This window comes from Mus pahari, chromosome 10 (assembly GCF_900095145.1).
Source record: "Mus pahari chromosome 10, PAHARI_EIJ_v1.1, whole genome shotgun sequence".
Lineage (NCBI taxonomy): Eukaryota > Metazoa > Chordata > Mammalia > Rodentia > Muridae > Mus > Mus pahari.
In genome coordinates this window covers 22656465-22671495 of record NC_034599.1, presented here as the reverse complement: position 1 = coordinate 22671495, position 15031 = coordinate 22656465, and positions in this window count along the sequence as shown.

The window sequence follows — 15031 nt, the reverse complement described above, 5'->3', positions numbered from 1 at the left end:
AAGAAAGAAAGAAAGAAAGAAAGAAAGAAAGAAAGAAAGAAAGAAAGAAAGAAAGAAAGAAAGAAAGAAAGAAAGAAAGAAAGAAAGAAAGAAATGGCTGGCCCTAAGATCTCCAGGATGTCACTTCACAAAGCCTACAGCTGGGGAGGTCAGTGTCCAGCACCAGCATGGAGTAAGCGTCCCAGAATAGCCGCGCATGAGGCTGAACAGACTCAATAACTCTTCTTCCTGCAGTGCAGTTCTTCAGGCAGAAGGCTCCCGCCCAGAGTGAGAAAGGGATTCAGACTCAGCTTTTCTACACAGAAACCTAAACCCTAGTTTGCACAGCAGCCTCACCTGAATGGCACACAAGATTCACCTGTAAAACATCAAACCTTGCTTGGCACAACCCCACCTAGACGGAAGAGGGCAGAGACCCTGGGCTAAGGCTCAGCAGTTGCAAAAGCCCCGTGGTTTAATTGTAATCTGCAGTCCCAAGAACGGCAGGCTCCACGGATAAGAATCCCCAGCACCGGTTGGCAAGGCACATCCACGGGTTCCTTAGTCAAGGACAGGTTGACTAAAGACATGGAACCTAGTGATGGTTTTTCACTGGTGTTTTGTTTTGTATTGAGGCCCAGACTGGCCTCAGTCAGGCTTGCCTCAGCCTCCTGCGTACTGAGAATAAAGAAACATATCTCATTAAGAATGGGTATTCTTATCACACGTCCCAAAGGATTCTGAGATAAAGCATGTTTGACATCACCGAGCTGCCTCTGAAACATCTAGTACTCCCCACTCTGCCTCCTGCTTCTTCCTAAATGAACAACAGTCAATTCATAACATACATGGTACATATCATTTGCATGACTGACATGCTTCCACCAGGGAGTCCAGACTCTTACCCCTAAAACTATGATGAGTGTAAGGAACTTTATGACCATGTAAATGTCTGCATGCTAAACTCCTTCCTTCTCTCATCCATAGATCCTTAATCACTCTGTCTCCAGAGCTGACCCTTAGGTGGCATTACTAGAAAACAAACAGGGGGGGCTCACATGTTTTCCCCATTCTGTCTTAATTCCCTCACTCTGGGATAGTCTGTGTTTTAGTTAGGGTTAATATTACTGTGATAAGACATCATGATCAAAAGCAACTTTGGAAGGAAATAGTTTGCTTGGCTTACATATCTTGAATTACAGTCCACTGAGAGAAGCCTAGACAGGAACTCAAACCAAGCAGAGAGGAAAAAGCTAAAACCAGAGGCTATGGAGGAGAGCTGCTTACTGACTTACTCCAAAACTCAGCTAGCTTTCTCACAAAGACCATGCCAAGCTTCTCAGCGGCGGCGAGGTACCGCCCACAATAGGCTGGGCCTCTTCTATCAAACGTGGTACCGCCCACAATAGGCTGGGCCTCTTCTATCAAACGTGGTACCGCCCACAATAGGCTGGGCCTCTTCTATCAATCAAACACTCATCAAGGAAATGACCTACAAGCTTGCCTGTTTACAGCCCGACTTTAGGGAGGTGTTTTCTCAATGGGAATTCTCTCCTCTCAGATGACTCCAACTTAAGGAAGAAACTGGAAGCATAGGCTAACTCAGTTAGATGCTTCAGACGAGAATCCCGCTTTAAGCCAGCTGAACACTCGATGAGAGACCAGCATTCATCTACAACTCACAGAAATAAAATCCCTGGTAGTCCATTGCCAGGAAGATCCCAAAGGCAGGCACAGAGGAAACGTAGTCAGTCCTGGCCAAGGGGGGAAACCAGCCAAGAGGCCGTGGCGTTCCAACTGCAACCCTTTGTGATCTGGGCTTTCTGGGCAATTTTATCAGTTCTCGGGATGGCAAACGTCCAGCACGTATGCCTGACTTCCCTTGACATTCTCTGGCAAAGGATGGGTGGTTCTGCAGCTCCACTGTCAAGTATGGCCCTTCTGATCCGTGTAACCTATGCCTTGCTGTTCTCCCTAGGAGGGCAAGCAAGGGCAGGATCTTCGAGCTGGCATAGTCCCACATTCCTGCAGATGGGCAGCGCAGGAACAGGGTGGACTAGAACTAATATATGAAGTCTTTGAATATAATTAGGTCAGAAGGATATTCATTCTCTCTCTCTCTCTCTCTCTCTCTCTCTCTCTCTCTCTCTCTCTCTCTCCCTCCCTCCCTCCCTCCCTCCCTCCCTCTCTCCCTATATTCCCTTTCCATATAAGAATATATTAAGATTGTCATAGGGACTCAATGGTCAACCAATGCCTTCCACTTTCTTCTAGAATGATGAGAAGCATCTGTTATGTAGCAAATTACAATGTCTGTGGCAACTTGATTAAAAAAAAAAAAAAAAGGCCAAGCAAAGACATAACGCTTGCCACCTACTAATCTGCTAGCGTACTTCCATATTTATTGCATTTATTTTGGGATATTTATCTCCTCTTGCTAGCCGACAAGCCCCACGGGAGCAGAAATTGTGGTCTGTTTTGCTTACTAATACATCTCAACTGTTTCTGATACTGCCCGCCAGAGCTGACTCTGAACCGTTGGTGAGTGACAGAAAGCAGAGCAAGCTAGACAGTGGACTCACCCTTCTCCTTGCTCCAGCAGAAGGGAGACACATGAGGAGGGGAAAATATGTACCCTTCTCCTCCTCATGTGTCTTTGTCTAGCCTGTTCATGTGGGAAGCCTTGAACTGCCTTCACCAGCAATAAACAAACTGTAAAAACACAAGTTCAGTCGGCCTACTGACCTCCAGGCTGCCTGCATCCTGCATCTGCCTGATTATTTCCACTCAGTGATGGCGAAGGCATTGAGAAGTCAGGTCTCCCAATAGAATATTGGTGTTCTTGCTTAACCAGGTGACAAATAACATGCTTAATAAATTATAAATTATAAAATATTGCAAAAAACCTGATATCAATTTTAATACTTTAAAATGATTTATTAATATGCTTTCACACTGTTTGAGGTGTCTGTTGTTTCTCAAGTTGCGACGACACACTGTGAATGAGAAAGGAAAACTTGACAAGGTGAGTAAAGGCAGAAATGAGGCTACTTCGATCGAAGGGGGTGATGGGAAAAGCCTTAAAAGCTAGAGCAAAGATGAAGCACCACTGTTCTGCACAATAGCTAGATACTTTGAACCTTTCTGCCATCTTACTTATTAGAAGATGGCAGGAGATCACAATGTCTTCTAAATAAGCATTTCTAACTTCTCCTTCCAGTAAAGCCATTCATTCTGTTGATATTCATTGTTTTTCATCTAGTCTATACTTCAGACATGGTACCATTGACACAGGTATGCAGAAGACTATATAAACTGGGTGGGTGGATGGATGGATATATCTGCTTGTATCCAGGGCTTCCCCCCATACCTCCCCCCTCCCCCCACGAAACTACTTTCTACTGACCTGTGGACTCTGTTCTCTAGCACAAGGCTCAGAGCCATCTTCTGAAAGGCACACGGTCTCAGGCCAACTCATCCTGGATCGCAAAGGGGTCCAGCCAGAATAATAACGCGACAAAGGCCACTTGATACTTAGCAGCTTTCATTCTGATACAGAAGTTTTAGAATCAAACTCAGAAGATGTGCTGCAAAAAAAAAAAAAAAAAGGAACGGACAACCCATTAAGAGCACTGCTCCCAACTGGGCGTGGTGGCGCACACCTTTAATCCCAGCACTTGGGCAGCCAGGGCGATACAGAGAAACCCTGTCTCGAAAAACCAAAAAAAAAAAAAAAAAAAAAAGAGCACTGCCCCCTTGCTCCCCACCACACACAGCATGCACACTAGTGTGGACCTGTTGTTTCCATATCCAGACGTGTGTTTTTAGCAGAGGCGTCACGTAGCGGCTTCATAAATGTGTGTCGAGTGGACACAAAGTGTTGGAAGGAGACTGCACAGGGCAGTGTCCTGAAAGGGTACGATTGCTGATTTAGAGCCTAGTGTCTCCCTGCACAATTGTGCTTCGTGGTGTCAGATGTTTGCGATGCCTTGTGCCTCAGTCTCTTCAGCTGGAAAGTAGGAACCAATGAACATGTACCTCTTAAAGCATTGTTGTAGAAATCAGCTGAGCTGCATACAGGCCAAGGGCTCAGAAAACTGTCATAAACTCAGTTCAGTTAGGGTCGTGTTCTATTTGCCGTCAGCAGTCTTATATGAATCTCTTCGGAGCCACAGGAGTTCAGATTCTGTCCACACGTTTGCTGGCTTTGTCTGGAGGCCCAGACTGATGAAGTTTCTTGGGTTTTCAACAACAAAAGGGAGATGATTGCATCCATATTCAAAAGCATTTGAGAGGAACAAGTGACAAGAAATATAAAATTCAGGATCCTATACAACGTTACTGCTTCCAAACAGGACTACTAGTAGTAATAATTAACACTTACGGTATCCATGTTAGCACCCCAATTACCATGGAAAATACCCGAGAGAAAGAGGGTTTATTTCAGCTTACAGTTTGAGAGGGCTCAGTCTAGGCTTGTCATACTTTAGTGTTCTATAGCTGTGAAGTGACACTATGACCACAGCAATGCTTATAAAGAAATGTATTTAATTGGGACTTGCTTACAATTTCAGAGGTTTAGTCCATTATCATCGTGGCAGAGAGCATGGCAGCACGCAGGCATACAGTATCTACATCTAGATCCTTAGGTAGCAGGAAGAGACAGACACTGGGTCTCCATTGGGCTTTTGAAACCTCAAAGTACACACGCTTCCTCCAACAAGGCCACACCTCCTAATCCTTCTCAAGTAGGGCTACTCCCTGATGAGTAAGCATTTAAATAGATGAGCCCATGGGGGCCATTCTTACTCAAACCACTTCAAGGTTCAAGTGTACTCAGGGCTTTTAAGTCTGGGTTAAGCAAGCACATCATGGTGGAGAATGTGTGACTGGGTCAAGCTAAGCTCCTCAGGGCATTTTAAAAGGAGGAAGAGGGCAGGATGCTGTCTCAATATTTCCTTTAAAAGTACATTCCATGTGGTCAGGTCTCCCACTAGAACCAACCTCTCAGTGGTTTTACCTTCCCCCAAGATCAGAAACCAACTCCTTAACACACAGCCCATTGGGAGACCCTTGTTCAAACCATAGCAGTGACTTTAACTGTTCTTCATATTTTCTGGGGTAGAAGACAAAGGTTTGAAAAGCAGATTGCCTCTTCTTCTTGGAACTAAGCTGCTCTGTTAGTTCCTCCCAAGCATTCATATGTGATCTGGATCACCCTGTAAATGGACAAAGAAAGACCTGGGCTCTTGGAATCTATCCAAGTTTAGCCTGCCTGGGGCTTACATTTCTCCTAATTAATTATCACAGCCAAATTGTTTGGGGTTGTTTAATCTCCTCTGTTACCTGTTTTCAAAACACATCAACTGCAGACAGATTTTTGACTCCCTCCTTCAGCCCAAAAGAAAATGAAAAACAACAACAACAAAAAACACACACACACAACAGATTAAAGACATGATAAAAAAGATACAGAGACTGGGATGAAGACGTGCCAGAGAAGCAGGAAGAGAGAGACAGACACAGAGAGGATAACTCCAGCGAGAAAAAAATAAGCTCAGCTTCATTTTGTGCAAAGATCATGAACTCAAGAGGTTGGGTGATGAATACAGGTCTAAATGCTGTCCCTGTAAGCACAGAGCCGGCTGCCTGCTCACAACCTATTAGCTGGTAAACGGCAGTGTTCTGTAATTCAGCTATTAAAAACAGCTTAAAGAGAAATCAAATCTCATTGAGCAGGGATTGCAGGGGTCTTCTTGGACTATTTTAAACTTTCATACTCATCCAAGGAAACAGGCACTAATTGTCAAGTGTTGGCTTTCTTGAAAGCAATGCCATTTCCAAGCTTAATAACATCCATTTGAAGTGACGAGGAGGACCCCTGAATGTCCCTCTAGAGAGTAACGGGGCTACGAATGATTTTCTAAGTCTTGGAAACTACTGAGACAGGTGGAATATTTACTGAAATTTGCATATGAAATGAAGTTGTCTCCTTCTGCACCCAGTAAAAGGAAATGATCTTCAGTAGCTAGCTTCAGTTCACTGCCAGGGTACATGCTAAAGGAGCAAGGAAGAATGATGTGTTTATAAAAAGATAAAGAGATATAAGATATGATCTATGGGGGTGTGGTGAGGTGCCTCAGTGGGCCCATGCCAAGGCAGCCCTTCTCCCCGAGGGACCAGCCACATACAGTAGAGTATAGAATAGAGTTTATTCAGGGCATGGGGAGGGGAGTTAAGAGGGTAGTAGAGGCAGAGAAAGGCAGAAAGAGAGAGAGTAGAGAAGTAGAGGCAACCATGACCACATGGAGAGATGGGGGAAGGGGATGGAGAGAGAAGGGTGCAAGAGGGAACAAGAGAGCAAGTGAGAGAGGAGGGGGGCAAGCAGCCCCTTTTAGAGTAGGCCAGGCCTACCTGGCTGTTGTCAGGTAACTGTGGGGTGGAGTTTAGATAGAATGCTAACAGGGGTCCTAGGTGGCTTCTATAAAGGGTGACACAGTTGTTTAGACATAACTCCTACTCTCTTAGAGCCCTGTGAACTCTTAGACGTATATTTGTATGGCCCTGAGGGGGGTAACAGTCTGAGGACAGGAAAGCTGAGTTCTCTTACAAGCTATTACATATGGTTATATGTTAATTTTTCAATTGACAAGAGTTCAGTACAATCAAATAACATTTGCTGCTCTGTTTCCCAGAGTGTGTCTGTTCAGAGACTAAGAGGTAAACAGGTTTAAAAAAAAGAGGGGGGGGGGGTGGCCTCAGAAACCAGTCAGCTGACAGACCCTTGGTCTTGACAACTTGGTCGGAGGGTCCTGTGAACACACCAAACCTCCGCCTTCTTCCTTCAGAGGCTTGATTCACCTGGGCTCCCTCCTCTCAGACTTCTCAGACTGACCTTCTCATAGGATGGCAACCTTTCACCTAACTCTCCCTTGGAACCACTGGAAATGACATGTTATGGTTGTGTTTATTTTTCCTAACCAGTAACCAGACATACTAGATGCTCTCAAGATTTGGCTATAGCCAAATCCTTTCCAAAACCAAATATACACTCCCATCCCCTACACTCTATAAGAAAGGCAATGCCCATTAGAATCCCTAAACATCATAAGCAGTGGGGCATTTTGTGGGTATAAAAGAGACCCCATATGTTCCTGCCCCAAGACCACTAAATCTTCTTTAATTACCATGCATTTCCTGTATACCTCCTTTTTCATCATTGCTGATTACAGATATATCCATGTCTGAATAATATCTTCCCACTTTATAATCAGACAACTACCACTTACCCTGATAACCTGAGACACTCTAAGTATGATTTTTGCCTCCAGAACACTCAGCCTGTGCTTGGTCTCTTTTCAGGGGGTACACAAATTACCATACACTTTAAGGCAGAGAGCTGACTAGGACAACATACTAAGACAGTGGTTCTCAACCTTCCTCATCCTGTGACTTTTTAATAGAGTTCCTCATATTGTGGTGACCCCCAACCCTAAAATTATTTTTGTTATTACTTCATAACTGTAATTTTGCTACTGTTTTGAATCATAATACAAATATCTATGTTTTCTAATGACCTTAGTGACCCCTCTGAAAGGGTTATTCAACTCCCAAAGGAGTCACAACCATACAGGGTGAGAACCATTGTACTAGGAAACCACCCCTAATAGCCATCTAACTGTACTTCAGACTCATCTATAGGAGAGGCTGGTACTGCAAACCTAACCAACTACCTGTGGCTGGTGAGGTCACTGACCCCAGAGGAGAACCACTACTACCACTTTCTTAAGCCAGTGTAATTCCTAAGTTTATTCTAAATACCTGTCCTTATATCCACAGATAAATAGAGCTCTAACCTCTCATGAAAAAAGTTCCTTTTTGCAGCAGGAGATCATCCCAGAAACCCACAACTGGTCAGAATGCAGGGTTCCCAACCCTAATTGATACATAGAAAACTCAACCTCTAAAGAATCAGGGAACATGTTGGAGGCGTGGGCAGAAACACTGGAGAAGCCAGAGGACTAGGATGTCTGCTTTAAGATAGCATCTTTTAAATATTACAAGGAGCTATACCCATGAAATCTCAAACATATGCGCACCTAAATACAACCTATGCAATGACACCACCAGTTGGCATGCCAATGTGGATGGGAAAAAAAAATCTCACATGGCCCCACCCCTTGATGAAGAGCTAAAGGCATTAATGACTATTAAGAGAAGGAGATCCATTCTTCTCCAGAGACAAGGCTCCTAATAGATTATCTGATCCTGAGTGGTCATTCCTAAACATATAAACAAACAAGCAACTCTTCACAGGTTTTATACACACACACACACACACACACACACACACACACACAAACACACACACACACACTGCCATACACATGGATATGGACACATGAATGTGTGTGTGTGTTTATGTGTAAAACAATAGTAAGTTGTGAACTTTAGAGGAAGCCACGGGGAAAGCAAGAGGAGTTGTGAGAAGGAGAAGTGAAAATGATATAAGTACAGTGCTCACATATGAAATGCTCAGGAAAAACAATAAAGATTAAAAGCATACTCTCTCTTATGATACCTCATGCAAAGTAGTTGGGAAGTATCTTAGGCTTTTATTGCTATGAAGAGACACCATGACCAAAGCAACTCTTATAAAGGCAAACATTTAATTGAGCCTGGCTTACATACAGTTCAGAGGTTGAGTCCATTCTCATCACTGTAGAAAGCATAGCAGTGGACCGACAGACCTGGTGCTGGAGGAGCTAAGACATTTACATCTTGATCAGAAGGCAGCCAGAAGGAGACTATCTTCTACAGATGGCCAAGAGAAGGGCCTCTTCAACACTGAGTGGAGCTTGAGCACTAAGAGACCTGAAAGCTCACCCCCCCCCCCAGCGACACACTTTCTCCAACAAGGCCACACCTATTCCAACAAGGCCACACCTCCTACTAGTGCCACTTCCCATGGGCCAAGCATATTCAAACCATCACCCCAACACTTCAGTTTCTCCCTCTATGAAATGAGAATGATAATATGCATAATCCCAATATAATCCCAGGAGATAAAATTCATGAGAGTACATTGTACAATGAAATAATAATGCATGAAGAGAAATCCAGAAGTGTGCCAAAAAAACATTCCAAGATTGACTCACGGTTTACTTTTCTCTTTGAATATGTCTGCAAGGATTTGGAGGCCTTGGGATGTTGGAGATAATGGAGGCTCATCACCAACCAGTGGGGTAACTTTGAGGGGAGTTTTTCTATCAGGATCAAATTTTGACCCAAAGACTGACTTCTGGGTGTTATTGGTTCAACCAAGCTGTATCCAGCATAACATTGCTTCCCATGTTTATTCATACTGGATGCATAGCTCTGTGCCAGGTAGAGGGTAGAAAGAGGAGGCATAATGTCAGGATAATAGAGTTTACCACAAGAATGCCACTAGGAGTCACAAGGTCAGCAAATATGCATGGAGAACAGGGACTGGGAGGTTTTGAATTCCTTTGAGTGCCATGAAAAGGTGAGGCATGTCCTAAGACTAGCTGATCCATTGGGGGACAAGAACTTTGTGTGCTCTGCCGACGCATTTCAACTTATCTTCATTTTACAGAGTAGCAAAACAAATCGTACAGACTCAATTACTACTTCAAGGTCACACAGTGGTCAAGGAAGTGGCATGGCTAGGCTCCTCCTTAGAAAGAAATTTCAAAGGTCAGGATTGGAGCAGAGGTGGGAAACCAGCTGTGCCATAGCCTCTTGGTTGGTGACACTGAAACCAATGGATGTGTGTGAGTGTTGAGAGCTTTGTGCAGTGAGGAATGGAGAAACGGAGAGGGTGCAGAAGTTTCTGGCACCCTACTCCAGCCTGGCACTGAGCAGGTAGTTGCTGATCAAAGAGGGCATTTTAAGCTCCCTTTGTCCTCACGCACCTACCTACCTGTAAGGACTTCCTAAAAACTTTGAAACCCACACAAGTTGGAAATCATTTGAAAATTTTCAATTAAATGTAAAGAAAGAAAAAAACAAGTAAATCTATTCTTTCTTTTGACTGCTCTATTGATTAAAATGAATGTCTGTGCAGGGACTGCTGAACCATGAAAAGCAATCTGTCTTAGATGGGTAACAGATCGTTAGGAAATCATTGGGTTGGAGGAAAGAGTCAAGAAAAAAATTTTTTTTGCAGAGATTCACATGTGGGAGTGCCAGTGTGCTTATCTGTAGCCACAGAGCCGTGTATAGATGTGTGCATTTCTATATATAGGGGACATATGCCACACACTTCAATCAGCAATCATGAGCCAAGGATACAGGCAGCATTCCTGACAGAGTGGCACTGTGGATGGTTTAGCAGACTCTAAGCACGACTCCGAAGTGTGTACAAGTGGTAGGGGGACGAATGCGGGGACTATTCACATAATAACTTAAGCTCTCAGGCATTCCTCTCTGACACGGGAGTTTGACAGAACCCACAACATTGCATCTCAAGACCATTCTCTGGGAGAATGGCAGAAAACAAGTGGCATTAATATGGATGCCTCTAATTTCATCAAAATGTAGTTTACAAGAGCTGTTCTACATACAAGAGAGCTTTTGGTTAAGAGGAGGCATAAGGGGTGAGGGGAGACAGAATTCTCCATTGCTATTACCAATTTAAATGGAACAAACTAAGGCAACTTCAACTTCTGGAAGGTACAAATAAAGGGTTAAACTGCAATCAACCCACCTTTTGAAACTTGGGAAATGAAGCAGGTTTCCTCCCTAAAATTCCATCCAGTGGTTATAAAGGGAAGGAAAGCAGGGAGTTGGGGTTTGCATTCGAACAGACAGAGGAAGATAAGGGGACTAGGGCCCCCCTTCCCTGTGTGCCAGCTTTCTCTGCATACATTCGTTAGCTACACGGTTCAGATCAGCACTCATCATTTCTCAAGACCTGATCATAACGATCATCTCTGTTCCCTTCTTTAGTAGCTTCACTTCTGTGTGCTCTGCTCTTTCTTTACCCCAGCCTTCTTTGTCTTCCCTTCCCAAAACCACTCTCTTTCCAGAATATGAGACGACCGACTTTGGAACCCACTCTGCTCCATCTGTGTACTGAAGCAGATCTAACCAGGAGGTGCCCTGGGTCTTCAGAGTGGCATCTAAGGAAATGAGGCTTCGTTTGGGAAAGTTCTAAGTCCACTTACGATGACCCCTGGTGGGACGCATGTTTCCTTTACATGCCTGTGATGCAGCCTCTGGGCTCTTTAATCAAGCTCTCCAAGTTTCAACTTAATTATGAAATGGGTTAATAATTACTACAACAGTAGAAAACCTAGACGCCTAGGGAATTGTCTCATGACACAGATGTCTCCCATAGTTTAAGAAGTGTCATAAAATGAAGGATTTCTGGAAGTTTGGAAGCAGTTTTGAGTAGCTGTTGTTTAGCTCCCGAGAGAAGTGAGCTGACTGGTTCCCCTGGCCTCAGAAGGTGGTGACAACCGCGCATAAAGCCTTAAAACAACACCCATTTTATGCAGGAGAGAGAGGCACCGAGTCTTCAGAGAAAAATAGACTCCAGTGGAACGAAAGAAGGAACCATTGAGCCCTTTCGAGTTGGTTTCCAACTCACCCTTCCTGCATTCTTCTCATTAAGAGTCCCTGCCGTAAGAAAGCAAACTAGAAACAAACACAGCAATGTCCAGCCTATCAATGGCCTGGAATAGGAGCCAGGTGAAGGATTTGAGAAAGAGTGAATGAGACTATAAAAAAAATAATGAGTACAAATCACTTCCATAGGAAATGCTTTGGGGAGGAAGAATTTGCTAATGTGGAAGTCCATTAACCTTTGAGCTCAATTACCCTCTTATTTCAATGTACATAAATAATTATTTAATGCTCGTTATCAGTAGGTACCTGGGCATAAAGAGGGACAACAGATGCTAGTCCCTGGGAAGACTGAAGAATGACTTGCCTCCATCTATGCTCTTATCTGTTCTCCTTGTTGGTAAATTTGAGGATATTAACAGATGAAGTCCAATGGAAAAAATAGTACCCTCCAATAATTAACTCCCTAGAGAGAATAATAAGAATACCAAGCCTATGAAAATGGACTGGAATGCGCACTTATAACAGGTTATTTAGCTCTCTCCTTTAGTTTACTTTTCCCAATCAAGACGCTCCATCCTCTCACTTAAATAGCTGTCAATAACACCTGCAAATTGATTTATCCCTTGATGAAGTCAAAGATTTTTCTGAAAAAAAAAAATCTAGAAATAGTTTTTGAATACTTGCTGCTGTTATTTAGCATCTGAGAGTTCCGAGCAGCGTACATCCCTTCCCCCGCCCACTCCACACACTATTTTTCATCTTAGAATCCTAGCATCTGCATACATTTGGAGCCCGACTTGCCTTTTTTCTTAGATACGTGGATATGGAAAATGCAATAGAGCTGCTTATCATGCACTCAGGCTGAGTGAAGTTTTATCATAATGAAACTAAATGAAATTCCCAATTACTCCGGTGAAGAGGGATGCCTTGATATTCCACTTGTGGGAAAGTGGCTCTGTGCCAGAAATAAAGTGACATCAATCCCAGTGCAGGGGGGGAATCAGGGAAACAAACTCAGCCCATGTTGCTTAAAAGGTGGTCGTGATAGATGGTCCTTATTGGGACTTTGCTGGGGCAAGAGGAGAGGCTGGGAGAGAGGAGGTAGGTGAAAGGAGAGGCAGAAGAAAGAGAAAGGGGGGGAAAATTGTCCTCTACTTAAGTGACCTGTACTCATCTGAAGTCTGACCATGGGGTCATCTGTTTGCCATCTGTCATTGTTACTTTACTAGCCCTACAATGGGCAACTATTAGTGCATGTGTGAGAGAGAAGGATAATGGTAGCTCTACAATATAGACATGTATGTTCATAGATATTGATATACAATATAGATAAAGACCCATAGATATGTGCATATGTACACATACAAATCTTTGTACGTACTCTTGTAAAACATGTGGCTTGACTTGTTTATATGTATCTGCCCTCACTCCCTCTATATTGTATGTCAGATTGTACTCGGTTTCTTTTCACCTAAAACACTGTCATTTTAAGACCCAGCCATGCTGTGTGAGGCAGATCTGTGTTGTTGCTTCTAAATGTGCCGCTATAGCTCACAGTTGTGACTCCATCATGCTTTATTTAACCATTTCTCCATAGGAACCTTCAGGTTTTCTCCCTTTTTTCCCCACTATCATGAACAGTGCTGTGATAAACATCCTTAGCCATGTGTCCACATGGCCCTGGGGAAACTTCTGGAATATATATACCAAGGAGACAACTGACTAACCATGGTGTGTGTGTGTGTGTGTGTGTGTGTGTGTGTGTGTGTGTGTGTGCGTGTGTGTAGAAGCTTGATAGAACCCTATACTGGCAAATTGCTCTTGAAAACAGACAGCTTGGCCTATGCTCTAAACATGAAAGTTTCTGAACTTCCACTCTTCACCACTCATATAGAACTCAAATTATTGCCAATTATGATGTAGTAGCTTATTTTGATCCTTCAATCCATTTCTAGCTGTCCTTTCATCGCTATTGCTTGTTGGGCTTCATTGAGCTCCATCTGATGTAAATTTGTGACATATAACCTATGTGTATACTAGTGTTTATTGTGGTTAGAATGAGCAACAGTCCCCATAGGCTGGGGTATTTGAACACTTTGTCTCCTGATGATGATAGCATTTAAGAAAGATAGAGAACCTTCAGGAGGTATGGCCTTGCTGGAGAAAGTACACCACAGGGACAGGCTTCCAGGCTTTATAACCTCACCCGGCTTCTAGTTCACTCCCTGTCTGCTTCATGTTTGCAGTTGAAGATATGATATCACGTCTTCCTGCTCTGGACACCAGCTGCTATCACCTCTCCTAATATGAACTCTCCATCTCAAACCATTAGCCAAAACAAACTCTTCCATTGCTTTGGTCATAGTGTTTCATCACAGCAACAGTAAAGTCCCTAATACAGGGTTCGTGCCTTTCTCTTGCAGAATTATGAGAATGCTCAAGTATTAATCTTAGTTCAAAAATCTGTACTCTCTATACATCACCATATATTTGAATTCTCAGTCTGTCCATGATGCCTGACTATAGTCCAGTTTTTGCTTTTATGTACCTTTTGTGTCTTAATGCTATTTTCTGTAACTTGAAATTTTTGCTTTTCAAGCTGTAATTAAGCTGAAGCCAACGTTGCTCAGAGCCTTAGTGAGTGGTCTAGTTCCATTTTCATGTAGCAAGCCAGTTCATCTCATGACACCTGCTAAAGAGATATTCACCTCCTAGCCGCTTTACAATACTACCTGGGAAATGGTCAACCACATGTGAGACTATCAGGAGGAGCTCTGCTTTGTTTTGTTGGTCTATGTGTCTGCTCTCAGACTAGTGATGATCCCTTTTAACTTCCATGGCCTCCTTGCAAATCTCACAGAAGAGCAAAGCATTCGCAATCATAACCTAGTCATCTATGAACTTTTCTATCTTTGTATAATTTTAGAATAAATACATTAAGCCCTTTTTAAAAGTATCCAGCTAGTACCTCCATTGTAAAGGTACTGAAGAATAGAATAATTTGAAAATATTAACATCTGTATTATAATACATTTTCCTCTTTTTGTTTAATAATAAATTATCCAATTCAGCGTCTAAAATTATCCAACCCAACATACATTTGGGTTATTGCCATATAGAAGATATAATAAATTTTTAGGGTTTTCTATAGATATCTAGTGCACTCCTTGGCTTAACAGCGTACTTTGTTTTAGGTTTCTGGTGTTATAGGTGGCTCTTTAGACTGTTTAAATATTCTAGTTTGTCAAGGCCATCATAGGATGACATACAGTCTCTTGATGACCACGTCGGTTCTGAAGGTGTCTCCACCCTCTTCCACATGTGGCTTGATTCTTTTGACTCGTCTTTGCATATGATCACATTATTTGAAAATGACAATTTCAGATCTTCTGATTATTTTATCTTTCATTTTTTTTGCATTTATTTCCTTTTAAAAGCATTTGGGGTGGGGGGGTCTGAA